A 20,739-nucleotide genomic window follows, 5' to 3' on the forward strand; every position below is an offset into this window, starting at 1 on the left:
GACCACAAGCTGGCTAGGGGAGATGAGAAAACCAACCCCAATTTGGGAGGCAGGCCGTTCCTAATTGAACTGTTGAGGGAATTTTGATAAATGACCCCGCCAAAGCAGTGAAATTAATAAATCATGCTTGAGGCTGGAAGACTGTTTCCTGAGGGACAGCAACAGCGCTCACATCCCATTGATGCCAGGGGTTTGGAAGGTGACTGGGGCACAGGCAGGAAACTCACGCTCTTTCCCAGCTCTCCAGCTGGGCTGGGGGAGAGGCAGCCCCAATTAGCGCGGTCTCCCTCAGCTCTTTGAAAAAGTGGGGAAAGTCGTATTCTGGGAGCAAGAGGGAAGCACCAAGCTGCTGCCTGAACTGAAGGTTTAGGACGCCCATATCAGACTCAGAGATGGGTGAATGGATTCTGGTAGAGACGACGGCAGCCGGCATAGCTCTTAAATTCGTAGGGGAAGCGGGGGCAAGGCACTTTGCCATCTGCAGTGATCTCTTTTTCTGGGCTCTGAGTTGGTGCCCCATGTTCTGCTGAGACAAAGCATCTTTAAAGAGAAGGAAAATCAGGTCCGAAGGGACACCTGACCTTTCATGACACTTAGGGCCTTTTCCCACTCCATGATTTTAGCATCTGTTTTGTGTGTGTGTGTGTGTGTGTGTGTGTGTTTGTTTTTGTTTTTTTTTTGCGAAGAGCAGGAGAGGGGTCTGGGAAAAGGAAGTGGAACGTAATTCTCATAAGGTTGGCATCCCTATCCCTACTTGACAAATGCGGAAACAGAGGCTGTGATATTGTGATTTATGAACAGAAATATATATGTGGTCTTTATCCGAAATGCCAGCTCTTTTGGAATTTCCTAAGTGAGGAGAGAAATAAAGGTGTCTCCTGTTATGTGAATGAGGCGGCTCTGGGGTTGCACCTAAAGATGGGGGCTGGTTGCCAGGGAACAAAGCACATCACTGGGGGGTTGGAACATTCAGTCCTACCCCTCAACCTCTGGGGAGGGGAGAAGGGCTGGAGGTTGAGTTCAACTGCCAGTGGCCAGTGATTTAATCAGCCATGCCTGTGTGATGAAACCTCCAGAAATAGCCAAGGAGATGGGGTTCAGACAACTTCTGGGTTGGTGGGCACATGGGGGTTGGGGGAGAGTGGCTTGGTCCGAGAAAGTATCGGAAGCTCTGGGCTCTTACTTTGCCGTGTACCTTGCCCTACACATCTTGCCATCTGGCTGTTCCTGAGTTATAGGCTTTGTAATAAACCACTCACTTTAGAGTGAGCCAGTCTGGCAAATTAATCAAACCCAAGGAGAGGGATTGTTGGAATCTCTAATCTGCAGATGGTCGATCAGAAGCACAGGTGACAAATAACCAGGACTTGTGACAGGCATCTGAGGGTGGGGGCAGGGTGGCAATCTTGTAGGACGAGCCCTTCACCTGCGGGATCAAATGCCATCTCCAGGTAGATGGTGTCAGAGTTAAGTTGAATTGTAGGATGATACCCAGCTGGCGTTTGAGAACTGGTTGGTGGTGTGGGGAGAAACCTCCTGACACACATTGTAATTGGTCCCAGGTTCTCAGTTGGTGATCAGAAGTGACATCAGAGTTAGAATCTTAGAGGCTAAGAGAAGTTAATTTGCCCCATGTGGCTTGGAGATATTGACAAGGCCAGGGGGTTGATAACTTCAGGCCCTTTAGCATTGACGTTAGGTTTTGGAAGGCAAGTGGGTGTTCTGTATGCTCTTCCCAATCACCCTGCCCAGCTAACTGCCTCTTTGCCAAATGGGAGCATCCTTGCCCATCATTTTCTGGCAACACCATCAAGGTCCCCGGGCAAAGCAAACTCTGACAGGAGTTTTTTTGATTAAAAAAAAAATTAACGATCACTGTGTTTACTCAGAAAATTTCCCACGTGGGGCGCGTGGATGGCTCAGTTGGTTAAACTTCTGACTTCGGCTCAGGTCATGATCTCATGGTTCATGAGCTCGAGCCATGCTGACAGCTCAGAGCATGGAGCGTCCTTCAGATTCTGTGTCTCCCTGTCTCTCTGCCCCTCCCCTGTTCACGCTCTCTCTCTCTCTCTCTCTCTCAAAAATAAATAAACATTAAAAAAAAAAGACAATTTCCTGCGCGACTCTGGTTTGGGACAGAAAGGCCTTCCTCATAGGAAGACCTGCCCTTCCTATAAGGGGAGGATTTCTGTGCAGAAACAAGACGGGAGAAAGGAGAAGGGCAGGTGGGGACAGGAGATGGCTGTGCCTGTTGCCATTAACGGAGATGATGACACAGCTTCCACGTGCATCCCTCTGTCTTCTCTAATGCACACCAGGAGCTGGCGTAAGAGGCTTAGTGTGCACCAGAGGGGGGCCCTCACTTGTGCAGAGTGGATACAGTGTAGAACATCTTCTGAGTGTCCAAGACTGGGTGTGGGAGAAGCAGAGTGATGCATGGGGCATGGTTCCTGGAACTTACACAACTCGAAGGGGAGAAATTCGGGTTAGCATGTCTCATAGTATTGGGGATCTGTCCAAATTTAAACAAGTCTGTGAGGGGGCAGGGACACATTCAGGTTATATGAGTTCAGGTTATATGAATTATTATGTTGAACCCTGGTAAGCAGGAAAATTGTGTACCATGAGGGCTCTGACCCATTTTATGAGTAGAGGTCATCAAAGGCTTTCTGACAACTGGACCATTGGAGGAAACTCAGTGCATGAGAACGAGTGGGGTGATGTAAGGCCGGGCTGGGAGGGGGGACCAGCAGCGGGCTCACATGTATAGCTCCACAGGCTGGGAGGAAGGGCACGGTCCATTGTAGGAACTTGGAACATAAACACAGAAACAGAAGCCTTGCCTTTGGCCCACACTTCTCTCCCATTCTACAAGTCAGGTTATGTGTGAGGACATTTGTGTCCAAGCTGGGAGAGGATGTCTGCTCCCAATTAGCTCTTCCATTCTTACAGATAATCGGCAGGTAATTTAGTGTAATTTAGTGTGTGTGTGTGTGTGTGTGTGTGTGTGGTGACAAGTCTCTGAATATATACATGTATACCTTGGAGATATGGCAGGTTTGGTTACAGATCACTGCAAAAAAGTGAATGTCGCAGTAAAGCGAGTCCAATGTATGTTTTTGTTTTCCGGGTGCACGTAGAAGTTACGTCTAACACTCTGCTGTAGTCTGTTAAGCATGCAACAGCATTATGTCAAAACAAACAAACAAACAAACAACCCAACGCGTGTACCTTCATTAAAAATTACCTTATTGCTTAAAAGTTTTAACTGTCAACGGAGCTTTCAGTGAGTCATAGTCACTGGTCACAGGTCACCATAAGAGATAGAAGAATGGCAAAGTTTGAAATATCGTGAGAATTCCCAAAGTGTGACGCAGAGACACGAGGTGAGGAAATGGTGTTGGGAAAATGGTGCCGATAGGTTAGCTCGTCGCGAGGTCGCCACAAAGGTTCAATTTATGCAACACACAGTATCTGAGAGGCACAATAAAATGAGGTGTATCTCTGCATGACTTGGGCTTCCAGAACTTTCTGCATTGTTGGAAGGAACAGATCTAGCAGATGAACAGTATTTGTATCGTCATATTCCAGAACTAGTGAACATTTTGGTTCGGAACTTTTTTCCCTTGGGCAGGTGTATTCAATTCTCAGATGGACACTGGGCAGATCACCATTTGTTGGTTACATCCGTATAACACCTCACAAAGCATTATCTTGTAAGATGTTCTTGCCAGCCCTGAGAGGTAGGTCATTCATTCATATGTGCATTCATTCACTCACTCATTTAACTAGTATTCTTGGAGCCCTGACCACCTGCCAGGCATGTTTTTCAGTTCTGGGACTGGAGTGCACATGACAGAAAAGGTCCTTGTCCTTGCAGAGTTAAAAATCTGCGTAGGGGAAGGCAGATGATAAAAACATGAACAAGCAAGTATTTAAGTTCTCTGAGCAGGTGGTGAAAAGGACGGTGTGGATGGTAGGTGATGGCAGGTGGCAGGTAGTGATGACTTCCCTGAGGAGGGAGGTGACATTTGAGATGATATTTGGAAGATGAGGAGGGGCTGGCCACTGTCAGCTAGGAAGTGCTGTTGTTCCAGCAAGAGCGTCCCAGACAAGAGACAACATAAATGGAAAATCTCAGAGAGGCTGAGGCCCTCACTCAGGTCACACAGCTAAGTGATGGGTCTGCTGGAGATCCTACACTATGTCTCTGACCCCAAGTCACTGGCTCTTTTCATATGCTGTCCTCCCACTGCTCACCTCCCTGTGGTCTCTGGCTAAACCTTGATATTGTAGGATGATATGTAACTTCTGGTTGTCATCTTAGGTCATACAACTGATTGAGCATGTAACGGTCCTTTCATGGCACAGTTACTCTAAGTCACAGAGAAGAGACAACAGCTTTCTTCCGGAAGGGCTCATGGCTTCACAGTATGCCCAGAGTTCCCTATAGAGGCTTCTGGCAGCATGAGAGGCCTCTTTTCCATTCGTGGAAAGTTTACTTTTATCCTTCTTTCTGCCCCCCTCCCACCTAACTTTTCTGGAAGGTCTGGATAACTGTTGTGAGTATCGAAAGCAACAAAACTCCAGAATGTTCCAGCATGTTTGGTAGGACATCAGATGATGCAAATCCAAATTTCCCACCCACCTTAGCTTCACTGGTCAGCATATTTTTTCTGTACGGGGCCATATATGAGATATTTCCAGCTCTGTCGACCCCTGTGGTCTCTTTTATAACTACTCAACTCTGGACTGTGATGGGAAAGCCAACACAGACATTTTGCACATGAATGGGCGTGCCTGTGTTCCAGGAAACTTTTATTTACAAAACAGGAGGTGGGTGGGCTGGGGTGGGCCGGCAGGCTGTCATTCGCTGATGCTTTTCCAGAGCAATGCTCCAACTTCATGGGACAGACATAGATGGGGACAGTGGGTAGTTAGGACTCTGAGACATGAACTAGTGATTTGGTAAACTGATATACCGACAGCGGACGGAAGTCTGGGACTTCCTTTGGGGACTGCCTGCCATTAACTTGCATGAACGTTGGATTAGGGGGAGAGGGGGAAATGAGTGATGGGCAGTTGTTGGGATGAGCACTGGGTGTTGTGTGTAAATGATGGACCATGGGAATCTACTCTAAAAATGAAGAGCTGACTTTATACACTGTATGTGAGCCAATTTGACAAAAATTATATTAAAAATATATAAAGTCCATTTCTGGCCAGGGGACCTGTTAGCCCATTTCAGACTGAGGGCAGCGGGCCTCCAGAGGGACCCCGGCATTCCTGAAATATTTCCCTGAGTTCGTCTGCCACAATGCGCTGTCTTGTCAGTGTTGGTTCGTCTCCGGCAAAACAGGCGGCGTGTTTATCCGCTTGCATATGCTTCCGTGATTAGCAAAATATGCAAAGTCACTGAAACATTTGTGGCATTCATCATAGCTTTCTGCCGCAGTGCCTTTTCTCAGCAGACAGTAAACATGGAGGTACTGCTGTGGGGGGGTCTGCTCAGTCTTTAGTGTGAAAGAGGGAGTCCCACACTCAAAGTCGGGAACCCCGCCATTCAGTTGGGAGCCAAAAGATGCAGCCGGGCTGGGTCTCCAGCGCTGCCCTGCATTGGCTCAGGCCTGTGGCCAGATGCGCATCCCCTTTAAACTCCCATCTTTGGGGTGCCTGGGTGTGGCTCAGTAGGTTAAGCATCCGACTTCGGCTCAGGTCATGATCTCGCGGTCCATGAGTTCGAGCCCCACGTCGGGATCTGTGCTGACAGCTCGGAGGCTGGAGCCCGCTTCGGATTCTGTGTCTCCCTCTCTCTTTGCCCCTCCCCCTCCTTGTGCTCTGTTCGTTCTCAAAAAATAAAAAAATCATAAAAAAAATTTAAACTTTTATCTTTTACCAGTGAAATGGAGAGAATGATAAGCAATTCCCCGTTTTAGTTGTAGAATTCAGTGGGAGAATATAGACAAAGCAATTAACATAGTGTCTGACATACAGGAAGCACATATTAATGTTAGCTATTATTTTTGTGGTGACGATGATGTTGAATATTAATCATTTTACTACAGGAGCAGGAGTAATAGTAGCAATAGTAGAGGGAGTGGTGATGACCCTGTTGGTGTCGGGAGCTGCTCAAGATGATGGGAGTGGCAGTGCGTCACATGTGAACTTCCCCAACCGCTGGTGACCCACATAAGACACCACCGATCTATCATTGCTTTTTGAAAGACCGTTTTCTCTCAGATACCTCTGCTCAGACCCCTGGGGTCAAGAGATTTCTCTGAAATCTGTGGTTTGGAGAACCGTTGAATGTGATTTCACTGGAGTAGAGCTGCTTTCACAGGAGAGAATCAGCAAGGCCCTGAGGGCCAGGCCAAAACGAATATATTGCTTGATAGTCCACCGTGGAGATCAGGAGGGCATCTCCGAGACTGACTGTGGACTTCCTGAGGATGCTAAGAAAATAGTATACAGATGGCACTAAATGAGCAACAGAGGGCATCCAGCCTACAGTTCTATGGGGAGGTGTTTGGCTCAGAGCCGTGCCCTTAAAGACTATCAGGGTGGACTCTAGTCTTGGAAAATACCCCATGAGTTTTTTGTGTCTGTTGAACATGAAGGTCATGTGCTTTTATTATATGTTTTATTTTATTTTGAAAGTTTATTTATCGTGTGTGTGTGTGTGTGTGTGTGTGTGTGTGTGTGCGTGAGAGAGAGAGAGGGAGAGAACAAACCAGTGGGGAAGGGCAGAGAGATCTGAAGCAGGCTCTGTGGCTCTCTGCTGATGGTAGCAAGCCCAGTGCGGGACTTGAACTCATGAACCATGAGATCATGACCTAAGTTGAAGTCGGGTGCTTAACCGACTGAGCCGCCCAGGTGCCCCAATTACATATTTTAAATAAATAAACTGTCTAATTGAACAAGGATTCGGGCAAGCACACCTCTGGAGTCCTTGGTATTTATTGCAGGTCTCTGTGTTAAACACTTTGTTTTACCTAGTTTTGTATAATCCTTGCAATATGCCTTTGAGCTGTATCCACACCCCACTATGCAGACCGCGCTGATTGTGAGGTGCTTAGCCACAGGATGTAATGGTCAGAGACCAGGCTTGGCTGAGCCCAAGGCTACCTTCCCAGCATCCTTGTGTTTCTTAACGAACTATTCGATAAACACTTGAGCCAAATCCCCTGGATTTCCAGTAAAAATGAAGATGATCGCACCCCACTTTGTACTTACTGATTAAAAATCTCTACCAGGAATATGCATTTTTAGGACCCCTCCACCCAGGAGATCCTTCTACACACTAATGTTTGAGAGTGCCCGCCCTGCACACTTTATCTGTTAAGATCTCTTCCAGCTAGCATTCCCAACCCGTGCTGAGGCGTCTGGGAACTGGCAGAGTTCCTTAGATTTCCACTTACTGTTAATCTTCCTCCAACCACAGGACAGGTTTTCTTTTTCTCTACCCTGGAGGATTATTAACAATATGATATCAATGGCTCCATTGCCTAGCGTGACCAAGAATATCCCGATACTCAGTATACGGTTCTCTGGCATATCTCTTATAAATCACAAGAATATCACAAGTCAGAGGGAACTTCAAAATAGTAGAGAGTTCCTTAGGACTCGCTTGGAGCAAAACTGCTAAATCAATTGGATATTAAATTTGGGGGGTTACAGTCAGATGATTCCCTTAAAATACTGTCCTTACAATTTAAGTGAGTTGCCGCTTGGGGATAGGGATGTCCTCTTTATATTGAATTTGATGGTCAGATAAACAAAGTTTTCCTTTAATAAATTAAATAGCGAAGCATGAATTAGAATAATAGAATTGCAGATGGTTGGAGCTTGATGGGGCCAAGGAGCCAAAGAGGAGAGTTGCTGGAAATCTATAAAGAACACATCGTTAGTCAGCTAAACACCATTTTATGTGTCTTAAATAAGACTCTGAAATCTGTTGCCTAAGCAGACAAAAGAGAGGGACCGCAGCGAAAAATGACTTCAAAATGTTTCCTTTCCATCTTTCCCTCTTTGGGTGGTCTTAGGGATCTCCTACTGTATCCTACACTTTCCTCTTAGTCTCTTAGCATTGGTTACGGCATGAATTGTGTCTCCCCAAATGGATATGACAAAGTTCCAACCCTGGTAGCTCAGAATGTGACTGTATTTGCAAATGGCCTCTTTATAGACGTCAGTAAGTTCACACGGGGTGATGGGGTGGGGGGTGCAGTTCTTAATCCAGCATGATTGGTGTCCCGATAAGGAGAGGAAGTTTGGACATTGGCAGGCACCAGAGAGGGGGAAGATGGATGTCTGCACGCCTAAGAAAGAGGAAGAAACCAAACAAGCTCTTGCCCACACCTCAATCCCAGACTTCCAGGCTCCAGGAGGGTGGGGCATTAATTTGTGTGGTTTAAGCCGCCAGCCTGGGGTATTTGTTATGGCAGCTGGAGCTGACTGATACCACTTTTTCCTGCACTGTCATTCTCAACGGATCTCTATGGCTCTTGGTTTCTCTCCGTCTCTCTTGATATTCCTGTGTGTCTTTCTCTGACTTCATCTGGATTTTTGTTTGTGTCTTTTTCTGTGTCCCCTCTTCCCCAATCTGTCACATCCTCCCCGTTTCCCCCCCCACCCTCTCTCTCTCTTCCTTGGATGAATTATTCTGTGTGGAAAGTTTAGAGCAGCAAATATCCTATAGAAATTACTCACAAAAAGCAAATTCTTCTCTGTTCTCTTTCTTTCTCTTTCCTTCTGCATTATTTCCCTTCCATTCCCTTCCACGCACCCCCTAACTGGATGTAAAATAAAACTGGAATTTATTTTTCAGGATTTATTGTCTTTACTGAATAAACTTTTATGGCCCCCAATTCTAATTTTAAGCAAGTCACTTGGCTGTTTTATATTCTTCAAAGGGGGAGACAAAAGGAGACTGATTGAATTCCTTTTGTAAGTGGCCCTGGTTTGATTAGTTTCTTTTGGGGGGGTGGTGGTAAAAATCTTTAGATCTGTTGATCTCCAATTATACTAGGTCTAGACTCACCCAGGAGGCTGGTTAACTTCACATGTTTGCTCCCTCTCTCTAACTCCAAAGTTTGAATCAGTCCATTTGTGGTGGGGCCCGAATTTACAGAATTTGCAAGATTTTCTGGTAATTCTGACACAGGGGATTCATTCTTTCAGCACGCTCTGACAATCCGACTCCCTGCTCTGAGCCCTCCCTCACCTTCATTCATTCTAAACAAAGAATAAAATAAAAGCATGCTTCATTTCGGGAAGAGGTTTTAAAACACTCCTTCTGGGTATCAGCTGTGCATTTCCTCCCTTTTCTCTCTGTCTCCGACAGGCTGCCCGTGGCCTGTAATCGGCCCAGCAGAGAGCTGACATTCATTTCTGAACAATTTAGGTAGGTGGAGAGGGAGAACAGAACTTGAAAAATTAACAGTCAGAGATTTACTTCTTTGGCACCTGTTTTGATTATTGAATTAAGGACGTTCTGGCAGCTACAACCGGTTCTGCCAGATGTTGAAGGGCACATATTGAAGGCAGGATGGAAAGGGATGTCAGAAGATGTGAGGATCATTCATTTAAAGAATAAACTGTCCGGATCAAGTTCTGTTTAGGCTGTCAGAACTGATCGCAAGAGTAATGAAACATCGAGAACAGAGAGGGTGAGGAGACGTTGATAAAACCCAAACACCTCGTGAAATATAAAAATCTCTTGATTTTTAAGTCAACACCCACCCACCCCTCCCCGCGTGTCAGCTCATCAGCTCGCAGAGACCACAGACCTATTGAGAATAGTCCATTTTTCCTGCCATCTGGGTTAAATTTGCCCACTGCTCTTGTGGAGACTGTAAACAATGCTCTTGGGGGACTTATATGTCAGCATCAGGATGGAGGGAGGGCCACAGCACCCGAGAGGTCTTTGGGAGATCGTGGTAGGAGAGAGGCCAAGCACCGTGTTAGTGGTTGAATCACTCAGTGTCACTCTAGAATAAGCAGCATCTGCTTCTGTGAGTCCTGAGCATCGGTTTCAAACACACATGTGTGCGCACACGTACATGTATATGCAAGCACACACATGCACACTTATACGCACTGTGCGCACACACATCACAGATGCACACACCTGTCCTGCATACACGTTCCCTCATTATAAATGGCAGACAAGATCACACATTTGTACACAGTTGCATTCATGGGCAGCACCTTATGTAGCACGGATCAGACACCTTTTGTAGCCCCTGGCCCAGCCTGTCACTGACACGTGGGAGATTAGAGTCCCTAGCCAGGGTCTAATGTTGGTGAGAGCCACTGGGTGGACCTTCCCCTGGAATTCTGGGAGTTATTCCATAAAAAAAAAATGCTTTTGAATAGATACTTCTCTAAAGAAGACATCCGGATGGCCAACAGGCACATGAAAAGATGCTCAACGTCGCTCCTCGTCAGGGAAATACAAATAAAAATCACACTCAGATACCACCTCACACCAGTCAGAGTGGCAAAATGAACAAATCAGGAGACTATAGATGCTGGAGAGGATGCGGAGAAACGGGAACCCTCTTGCACTGTTGGTGGGAATGCAAATTGGTGCAGCCACTCAGGAAAACAGTGTGGAGGTTCCTCAAAAAATTAAAAATAGACCTACCCTATGGCCCAGCAATAGCACTGCTAGGAATTTACCCAAGGGATACAGGAGTGCTGATGCATAGGGGCACTTGTACCCCAATGTTTACAGCAGCACTCTCAACAATAGCCAAATGATGGCAAGAGCCTAAATGTCCATCAACTGATGAATGGATAAAGAAATTGTGGTTTATATACACAATGGAGTACTACGTGGCGATGAGAAAGAACGAAATATGGCCCTTTGTAGCAACGTGGATGGAACTGGAGAGTGTGATGCTAAGTGAAATAAGCCATACAGAGAAAGACAGATACCATATGTTTTCACTCTTATGTGGATCCTGAGAAACTTAACAGAAACCCATGGGGGAGGGGAAGGAAAAATAAAAAAGGTTAGAATGGGAGAGAGCCAAAGCATAAGAGACTCTTAAAAACTGAGAACAAACTGAGGGTTGATGGGGGGTGGGAGGGATGGGAGGGTGGGTGATGGGTAGTGAGGAGGGCACCTTTTGGGATGAGCACTGGGTGTTGTATGGAAACCAATTTGACAGTTAATTTCATATATTGAAAAAAATGCTTTGCATTAAAATAGAACTACCCTTGGGACACTTGGGCGGCTCAGTCAGTTGAGTGTCCGATTCCGGCCCAGGTCATGATCTCGCTGCTCGTGGGTTCGAGCCCCACGTCGGGTTCTGTGCTGACAGTTCAGAACCAGGAGCTTGCTTCAGATTCTGTGTCTCCCTCTGTCTCTCTCTCCCCTGCTCATACTCTGTCTCTCTCTGTCTCAAAATAAATAAACATAATAATGGAAAATATGAAAATAAAAATAGAACTAACCTATGATCCAGGAATCACACTACTCTTTACCCCCAAAATACAAAAACACTAATTCAAAAGAATATTTGCACTCCTGTGTTTATAGCAGTGTTTCTTACAAAAGCGAACTATGGAAACAGCCCAAGTGTCCATCAACTGATGAATGGATAAAGAAGATGTGGCATGCATATATATATATATATATATATATATATATATATATATATATATAACAGAATATTATTCAGCAATCAAAAAGAATGAAATCTGGCCATTTGCCATGACATGGATGGAGTTAGAGAGTATTATGCTAAGTGAAATAAGTCAGAGAAAGACAAATACCATATGATCTCACTCAAAAGTGGAATTTAAGAAACAAAATGAACAAAGAGGGAAAAAAAAAGACAAAGCAAGAAGCGGACTCAATTATAGAGAACAAATGAATTGTTACTGGAGGGGAGGTGAGTGGGAGTATGGGGGAAATCAGGGATGGGGATTAAAGACTATACTTATTATGAGAAAAAATAATAAAATGGAAAAAGTTGCTTTGCTAGTATAGCGTTTGTTTTGACATGCATTTCTTGGACCCACCATTCAGGACAAATTGGGGCATGATTCCACCTTGTTAGCCTTGTCCTACACAGGTGGATTCATATGCCCAACCCACTTATTCTGTGGTGCGGGGACTAGGAAGCCTGTCTGGGGAACTTGGCAGAGACTTAGTAAGACTTGGGTGGCTGAAATTTCCCAGTAACATCTACACTTCATCATGACCGTGCTGGGGCTGTGTGTGCCTGTTCTGGCATTCACATAATAAAATTATTCAGTATCTGTATTCCTTCAATTAATGTATATTTTTGAGATTCATCTATGTTGTTGTATATATCAATAGATTATTCATATATACATGTATATGTATAATCTCAAAAATCCCATGTTTATCTGTCCACAGATGGGCATTTGGGTTGTTTCAATATTTGCTATGAATAAAGCTGCCATGAGAACTTCCAGTACACATATTTTCTGAATAAATGTTTTCATTTTCCTTGGATAAATACCAAAGACTATCATTTTTGAGTAATATTTACGTGTAGCTTTGTAAAAACATTGCCAAACAGTTTCAGGACATTGTTGTCAGATGTTACAGTCAGACCAGAATTCTATGAAGTGCCCTCATCCTTGTCAACACTTAGTATTGTCAGACTTTCCATTATAGTGGCTATGAAATGATATCTCATTGTGCTATTAAATTGCATTTCCCCGATGATTAAAGTGTTAGGCTTTTCATGTACTTCATATATCTGGCTTTGTGAAGTGTACATTCAAGTCTCCTGTCCATTAAAAAAAGTTGTGTTGTCTTTTTATGATGGTTATAGGAGTTCTTTATATATAATAGATACAAGCCCCCTTTTTTCAGATATTTGTGTTGCAAATATGTTCTCTGAGGTGTTGGCTTATAGCTTTGTATTTTTAATAGTGTCTTTTGATGATAAGTCTTTAATATTGATAAAGCTTGATGGATTTTCTCTCTTATGATTCATGCTTTTCATCTTGTCTCTAAGGAATCTCTCTATACTTAGTTTCTAATGATATTCTCCTTTGTTTTCTTCTAGAAGTTTCATAGTTTTAGCTTATATATTGGTATTTATGATCTATTTCAAATTTTTATGTATGAAGTAAAATAGGAGTTGAGCTTCAGTTTTTGGTGGTATTAATTAATAGAATCTAAAACTATTTTCCAAATTTTTATTGGCAGACAGAGAAATATAGCTTTTGAGTACTGATTTTGAAATCTGTGTGCTTGTTGAGTTTACTTATTACTTTTTGTTTGTTTTTGGTAGATACCTTCGGATTTCTTTATAAATAATCATGTCAGCTGTAAATAAAAATACTTTTGTTCTGTCCTTTCCAATATTTATGCTTTTTTATTTCTCCCATGTGTTATTGTGCCAGTTAGGACATCCTGTATAATAAAATAAGAAGAGGTTCAGTATTTCACCAGTAAGAATGATGTTAATGCTAAAGATTGCTGTTGTTTCTTGTTTGTTTTTGTAGCTGCCTTTTATGCAAAGAAATTCCCTTCTAGTCCCAGTTTGTTGGGAATTTTTTTTTTCCATAAGTATATGATGAATTCTGTTGAACTCCTGCATCTGTTGGTAGGTTCATATAACTTTTTTTCATATTTGTGTTAATCTGATAAGGTAGATTAATGTTTTTTTCACATGCCAAATCAACCTTGAATTCTAGAATAAACCTTACCTGATCAGGATATATCATGTTTCTTAAATATTGCTGGATTTAATTTGATAATATCTAGTCTGGAATTTCTACCTTTATGTTCATGAGGAATATTGATGTGCAGTTTTTTTTTCTGTTTTGGTAATAATGTCTTTATGAAATTTCAGAATTATGTTGACCTCAAACAAGAAAACGAGGATTGTTCCCTCTTACTCTCTGTTCTGAAACGAATATTTGTAGAACACATATTATTTTTTTCTTAAATGTAGTATATAATTCACCAGTGAAGCCATCTGGTCCTCAATTTTTATTTGTGGGAAGGTACTTAAATTACAAATTCAATGTCTGGGGTGCCTGGGTGGCTCAGTTAGTTAAGTGTCTGACTCTTGATTTCAGCTCAGGTCATGATCTCATGGTTCGTGAGATCGAGTCCTACATCAGGCTCTGTGCTGATAGTTTGGAGCCTGCTTGGGATTCTTTCTCCCTCTCTCTCTCTGCCCCTCCCCTGCTCATGCATGTTCTCTCTCTCTCTCTCTCTCGATAAATAAACATTAAAGAAAAAACAATTTCAACTTCTGTAATAGAAAAAGTCCTACTCAAGTTTTAAAATTCTTTCCTTAGTCAGATTTGGTTATTGGTATCTTTCAAGAGATGTACCTGTATCATCTGAAATGTCGTACATATGGCCACAAAGATATTTATGATATTCTTTTAATCTTGCTTTTCATACCATGTCTTCTCTTTTGTTCCCAGTATCGATCATTTGTGGTTTCTCTCTTTATTCTTGATCAGTCTTGCAAGGGGCTGATCAATTTTTATTAATCTTTTTGAAAGATCAACTTGGGGCTCTGTTGATTTTCTTCATTTTTAAAAGTTTTCTGGTTTATTATGTTTCCCCTTCCCCCCCATTTCTTTTGGTTATTTTGCATTTCATTTCCGCTTCTTTTTCTGGCTTCTGTATGCGGAAGTGTAGATCATTGATTTTCTGCTTTCTTCTGACACGCTGAAAGAAATCTTACTAAGGCTCAACCTGACGTTCTCTCAGGATGGGACCCTAATTTGTGCCCTTAGGGCCTCCTTCTCTAGCACCGAGGGTGAGAGTCAGTCTGTACTTCTGGCTCTGGCTCAGCAGCCTGACCCTGCTTTGCCTCCTGTACAGGTTGGGGCTATCAGATAGGTTCTAGGTGACCCCACTGGAAGGGATCTGCTTTGTGTTACCACATTTGGTCTTTACAAATCCACAAGACAGGCACACCGTCTTCACTTTTTAGATTTAAGGAAAGTAATAGCAATACTGATTTAGTTGTCTAAAACTCATGACATGACCAAGATTCAGATTCATCCCTTTGGACTCCAAGGTCAACCTCCAAGGACTTAAGTAACTCACTCAATTTCCCCAGCTAGTAGGAGACAGAGCTGGGATTTGAACCTGGTTTGATCTTGCTTCAACACCACAAAGAAAGTAAGAAAACCAGATGTGCGAAGATTATCAAGGAACCCTGTTTATCCTCATGCAGGAGGCTGGAGGGTCTTTGGGACGTAGTGATTAGTTTACAAACTTTTAAAAGCACTGACCACCCATCCTCAGCACCAAACAGAGATGGGCGAAGTGACAAGGATGGTGGTTTACCCCAGCCGGTCCCTAAAGGAATGTGCACAATCTTCCATCAGATCCTAGCAGATCGGGAAGAAGAGTGAAGTGAGCCATCTGGGTTAGCTGCTTGTTTTTAGAAAGAAACTGAGGCTTAACACGAAGGTCCTCCTTCCTTCCCCCAAGGGCACTTGGTGTGGAGGCTGCTAATAATCGCGGTGGGCCCTTCTAGTTGAATGCACTCTCTCGGGTGCCTATATGCTGTTGTATTTAGGTTCCTACAAGAACCAGGTAGGGTGAGCGAGGTGGACATTTTATTACCGTGTTCACGGCCGGGAGCCTGGGAGCCCAAGAAATGACTCGCCCCTGTCCCCATGGGGCAGCAGTGTCTGCCCTCAGACTCCACACCTCTTTCTAAACCCACATTCTCCACAACTGTCCAACAGAACTGGGAGGGTTGAGTGGCGCAGGGAAGGAGGAAGTCTCATGAAGGATCAGGAGCAGACCAGCCCAGCTCAGCCTTGCCCACCCTGTTCCAGGCTTGTTTTCCACTTGAGAAAAAGCTGGCAAGACTACAGAACATCTTCACAGCTGTTTATGGCTTCCAGTAACTTCCTCTAACCTTTCCCCATCTGCTTTTGCAGTGGGAAAAATCATTTTCTCCATGTGATGGGTCTTCAATATCCCCTTTTCTACCTCCTTGATACTTTACTCCAAGATACTACACTAAATTACAGTGATTCATTATTCCTATTAAAACAAACAATATCCCCAAATTACCCAGCAAACTAAACAATTGTGAACAGTAAATTCAAACAGTAAAACATGGGCACATATTGGGTAAATGTTATTTTCCCGAACAAGAAAAGGCTTTCGGCAAAGTGTTTAACTTGAATACAACAAAAGGCAATTTAATTTAGTAATACAGCTGGGTGAAAAATGGAGACCTCGAGTTTAATAAGAAGGGGGAAAAGACACACATATATCATCCAAAAGGATAATTATGAGAAACTATTTTGTATGATCCAACTAAATCAAAGCTTCTAATGCTTTGTTACTTCTGTCAAAATAGGGAGATTTAAGGCCTTAAAAATGGGAACTTTGCAGACTTCACTGCCAAGGAAAAATGATTTGTCTCTTGATAAATTACTATTGGGCTTTATACTTGGGAAAAAATACACTTACATTGAAATAAATGCCAAGGTATGGCTAGAGAATTTATATTATTCGTTCAGATCTACCACTGGCTTGGTGGGGAGACAGAAGTCCCATTTAAAACATCTCCTGGCTTGTTGACAGAGTGCCACGGAGGCAAGATGAACACCTCTGGTGAATGGGGGTGGGGGGCAGGTGTAGCTCCCCTTCCCCCCACTCCCATCCCAGGAGGTTGCACAAATCTGGCAGTGGGATGCTTTTCTTCTTTTTCTCCCTGGTACACAAAGTTTCTATCCTCTCTGGATTCGACATTTCCAGAAGGCCCCCACAAATATGGTCACGTGCCTTTTCTGGATTCTGCACATTTTTGTGGGTTCTTCTGCATGCCCGAGACAAATTCGCCTTCCAACCCAGCAGGGGAACAGGAGAAGGAAAGAGGAAATTGGGCTCCATCCAAGGCCTGCCGAACAGAGAAACGGTAACAGCGTCAGAGAGAGCAAACGTCGGCCATCGAGGTAGGGACCCAGATGCCAGCTTCCCTTCTTTTTCCACCTGGGGAACCTTTGGCAAAAGGCAGCTCTGGGCCTTCCCTTTCCCCATCTGTAAGATGGCTAATTTGGATAAGCAACATTTTCCTCACAAGTGTTTTTGCACAACACTTGCTTTCAGGCACACTTTTACATAAAATTACAGTCTGTAGTACAGACAAACAAGGACGTGCTCCAGTTACAGCAGAGTGCTCCTCCTTTCTTCGCCTCGTGGGGACCCCTGGAGGTCATTCCACAGAGCTCTGGGGCTTCAAGGCATGCACTTTGAAAATCGCCGAATAGAGCACTTCTAAGGATCCTTCTGGTTTGACGGCTTCATGCTTCTGGGGTTGACGTGCTCCTGGAGCAATTAGTGGAGGCTCAGACAGCTTTGCCTGGTGGCCTTGTCCTACGCGGTGTTGGTGTGCGCGCATGTGCATACGCTCATGCGTGAGTGCGTGCTCGTGCGTGCATGCGTGTGTATGGCGGGGGAATCTTTAAATGGCAGGTTTCCGAGACATAATAGCTGTGACTCACTGTAAGGTACACCTCTTTCTCCAGGCTGAGACAAAAACATGTAATAGAGCCCTGGGAGCTGTTTCAGAAATCCAAGTAAAAATCGTCCAAATATTTGTCTTCAGATTTGGGAGCATGCTGCACTTGCTAAAGGCTAATTGATTAGTGTTTATCAGTCCCATATTCCAGTACGTTCTAGGGAAGCCTCTTTTCCAAGTGAAGCAAACATAACGTTTGAATCTTCTACTAGCTGGATTCTGACTCATCTGCGACAAAAATAAATAAATGAAAAAAGTAAAGACTTTGCTGAAAGAAGGTGTTTTTTTTTTTGTTTGTTTTTGTTTTTTTTTAATATTCGGTTAGTTTTTCTTGGTACTTAGAAAAGGGCACCCCTGTTTTCAAGTTGAAAGTTTTTCTAACATGCCTGGATCAATTTCCATCTGAGTAATACCAACTTAAAGTGTTTCCATTCTAAATCTTTTTTGTAGTTCACAGAGTATGACCCATTTCACAAAGTACTTTTTAGTTTATAAGGCATCATTTACAATAGACTTTAAAGTTTATAAGATGCTGCACCTTTTCCAAGGTACTTTACAGTTTACAAAGCTTTTTATGGTGAACACATTCCATTGCATGTGTCACGTTATCATTTCGAAAGTCTTTGGCATTTTCCAAAGCCTTGTTACCATTGCAAAGCACTTTGTAGCTTACCAAATGCCTTGCAATTTGTAAAATGATTCCAAGCCCATAACCACACTTAGTGTTAGCAGACGCTAGTGACATAATTGCATCTTTCTTTGATGATGATAAGGATCATGCTGGGCGTCAGAGTCATAATTGTGAACTTGCCTTTACTGAACACAGACCAAGTGTCCCATAGACGGGTTGTTATTGTCTGATTAAGAATATTATTGCTCTGAAGGGATATAATTGATGAAGTCTAAAAGTCCAGTCTTGATCAGTGGTTTTCTATGGGGGTGGGGGGGGGACCGGGGTGGGGGTGTGAGGGATCCTACCCAGCAGGGACATTTGGCAATATTGGGTTGTTACACCTGGGGGAAGGGATGCTACTGGCACCTAGTGGATAGAGGCCAGGGATGCTGCTACAATCATCCTACATTGTACATCACAGTCCCCCAAACAAAGAGATAGCTAGCCTATAAGATCAATAATGCCAAGGTTCAGAAGCCCTGGGCTTGATAAAGGTAGGGCATTTGATAATTGTAGGCTACTTATCTCTTGTAATAGAAGGATGTTTTCAGTTGCAAGTAACAGGAAACAGCCTCACATGGGCTTAAACATTATGTCCGTTTCTCATTCCACCTAACCGGAGATCAAGGGGAAGTTCATAATATACGGCTAGGTGATTAAGGTGTTGGCCTTGGCACCAAGGACCCTGATTCTGTCCTTTTCTCTCTTCTGTTCAGCCGCAGCTAATCCTAGGGCTGATTCGTGGCTGTCAGCAGGACAAGGTGCCTTCTCTGGTTCATATTCAAAGGCAAAGAGGCTGACTTTTCTCTCCCAGGATCCCAGAAAGACTTTTTGTGTGTGAATAAACACCAGCATAATGCACCGACTTGCTTAACTGGAGAATGCTTGCAAAGTGTCAAGTTCAGAGCCTTTTCCATAGCTGGTGCTCATCAAATGTTCCCCCCTCCACTTCCATCCTTTCTTGGGTACTAACTTTTGGGCCGATAACTAGGGATTTTGAGAGAACAAAAACATAATAAAATCACTTGTTGGTCCCGCTGGAAAGCGTTCCTGTGAAACGGCTGAGCAGATTTACGCACAGAAATTCACACTGTTTCCCGGCCTGGGATTCTGAACTGTAAATCCTTCCCCAGCACATTACACATGCACACATGCACATACTCAACCTCTTGTAAATTAAAAGTCATTTATATCTTGCCAAAGCATTTCTGACATGCAGCTTCAGCATTCAGAGCCTTAGGCAAGCTTTGTGTCTACCACTGTGATGTATAACTGGCCAGGGAGGTTGCAAAGTCCAGAATTCAATGACTAGTCAACAGGCCTTCAGATTGTAGGCAAGGTTCACTCTCCCTTGTCTAGAAAACCTCATCAGCAAGAGTTACCTTATTTAGGGACATACAGCTGAGTGCAGCTTCTACAAAAATGATTTGTATTGTGGAATCCTCACGATCAACCAGATGCTGTGATTTAAGTGTTTTCACATTGGCTTTGGAGAGACTGCTGAGTTGCACGGGTTTGCCAGAGGCCTTCTCTGTGATGAGGAATGTGGCTCGTGGACACTCACCAGCAGTAGCCTTCAGTGGCTCCCAGTTACATGTCAGACAGACTCAGACCCCTTAGCCTGACGCTCACAGTTGGGCCCCCAGTCATTCCTTTGACCATTATCTCTCCAACGACTGTTTCCCTGCAAGGATCACCTACTCCATTTAGACTGGTCTCTTAGTTATATTTCAAATAAGTTTTATGTGTTTCTGTAGTACACAATCTGGAATAAAAATCCAACCGAGCTGGGTCTTAATGGTGACCCTACCATGTTATGACCATGGATGAATTGCCTATTTAGTGAGATCCAGTTTCCTTGTCCAGAAAATGATGATAATACCACCTTGTGGAATAGAAGTGAGTGTTAAATAAAATAATTATTCCTTGTTCTTAGCTCAGTGCCTGCCATTAAAAGGTGATTAGTAGGGATGCCTGGGTGGCTCAGTAGGTTAAGTGTCTGACTCTTGGTTTCGGCTCAGGTCATGATCTCCCCATTCATGAGTTCAAGCCCCATGTCAGGCTCTGTGCTGACAGCGTGGAGCCTGATGGGGATTCTCTGTCTCCCTCTCTCTCTGCCCCTCCCCTGCTCTATCTGTCTCTATCTCAAAAATAAGTAAATAAACTTTTAAAAAATATTTTTAAAAGGTGATTAGTAAAGTTATTATTTTCCCTTTACTTTTTTGCGTGCCACATTGACTTTCCTTGTATATTTGTATATTTCTCCATTATTTTAAGGAAGATGCACTTCATTTCTCTTGTAAATCCCTCAAAGTGTGAAATGTTTCCAATTCTACAGCCTCCCAGCTCCTTGTATTTTTCCTTCAGCACTGACCCCATTTTTAATTTATACTACTCTGTGGAATCAACTGTATAATATTTGCTCCCTTTGGTATATTGCGATTTGCTTACAAACAGAGAACATGTCTGTCTTGCTCATGTATATTGCGCCTCAATATTGCTCATACCTAGGACAGATTCTGACACATAATAAATGCTAAATAAATTCTAGATGAATAA

This window comes from Leopardus geoffroyi, chromosome E3 (genome assembly GCF_018350155.1).
Source record: "Leopardus geoffroyi isolate Oge1 chromosome E3, O.geoffroyi_Oge1_pat1.0, whole genome shotgun sequence".
Lineage (NCBI taxonomy): Eukaryota > Metazoa > Chordata > Mammalia > Carnivora > Felidae > Leopardus > Leopardus geoffroyi.